Here is a 1,385-nt window from a genome sequence, read left to right as displayed (position 1 = left end):
ACAGTATAAGCAAATCCAGTTGTGTTTGTGTTCATTGTGATTGTCTAGCAATAGATACTAAAATATGGTGCCTATGAATTGTAGCCCTGTGGTTAGCCCCCTTTGCTGCCTTTTTGCTGCTTTAATTTTTGAATAATTTGTAATAGACTGGAAAATGTATATTGCATTAAAAGGTCTATTTTCATTTTGCAGCCAAATTTGGATTATATATTATATGTATGTTCCCAGTCACATCACTTAAAAAAATATATTCAAATATATTTGCTGCTTGCCTATTTAAACAATCTTTGCTGAAAACTCCAGGACTGAAAAATCCTGCTTAGTTCTACCTGTTTAAGGTAATTATCTTTGCCATAATTACCCTGACTGTACTATGCTGACAGATCCCCATTATCAGCTGTAAACTTGTTGTACAGGACTGTCCATCCTAACGAGGGGTAATGGCAAATTATTTTAGAAAAAAATAATAAATGCACACGTCTTCATAAAAGAAAAATGTGCATTAATTATTTTGCTTGCATTGGAGCCAGTAAACCATTGCAGCTGCGATCAGTGCCTATAGTATACTATGTATATTTTTGCTCCAAAGAAACCGCTAAATTAGTTGTGTGCTGCAATACTGTGCTCGAGTTTTATTCCCAGCAGAGGTGCTGTCTTTGTGAACTTTGTTCTCCCTGTGTTTAATACCATAATTTAATAGAATACTATTACGTTAATTAGCTTCTGGCATCATTGGCCCCAGAGTGTATGTAAACTGTAGAGATGTAGGATTGTATGCTTTAGGCAGTAACTGATGTAAACTGTTAAAGACTGTGGAACCTACTAATGCTAAATAAATACTTGTAATAAATAATACTCTCAGCCCTTTCCAGCTGTAAAAGCTCCCAGAGCATCATCACAGAATTGGTGAACGGGTTGTATAATAGAAAAATGTTGCACATGAGTATTTGTATATGGAAGTACAAGGATAGTGTTATTTTTGTTTAAAATATTTAGGTCATTTTTCCACTCGAAATGAAAATCTTAAATATTTTGCTCTGTCTTTTCAAATTGTGCTGCTTGTCTTCCTAGCTGTTCCTTTACAGTTTGTATGGGTTATTATGACTAAATGGAACACATTTGTAACAGAACCCAGCTTTCATTTTGTAACATATTTTTAGCACAGCGAGCAAAAGGCGCCATATGTCAGCACACGCAGGAAGATACTTGGCAGAAGGTATTAAATATTGGATTATTACACGCTATTCTGTGTGAAGATCTTAAAGAGGAATTACAGACCTGCATCTGTTGAAAAGCTACAGGTTATTCTGACTGTTTTTTAAAGTGACCCACAAGGCAAGAATTCTGGTTCAGACATACACGAGCCTACAAAAACATGATGGTTT

This window comes from Nanorana parkeri, unplaced genomic scaffold, assembly GCF_000935625.1.
Source record: "Nanorana parkeri isolate BGI_ZX_2015 unplaced genomic scaffold, ASM93562v1 scaffold732, whole genome shotgun sequence".
In the NCBI taxonomy this organism is placed as follows: Eukaryota; Metazoa; Chordata; class Amphibia; order Anura; family Dicroglossidae; genus Nanorana; species Nanorana parkeri.
The sequence above is the reverse complement of the archived record's forward strand: the minus strand, read 5'-3'. Positions refer to the sequence as shown.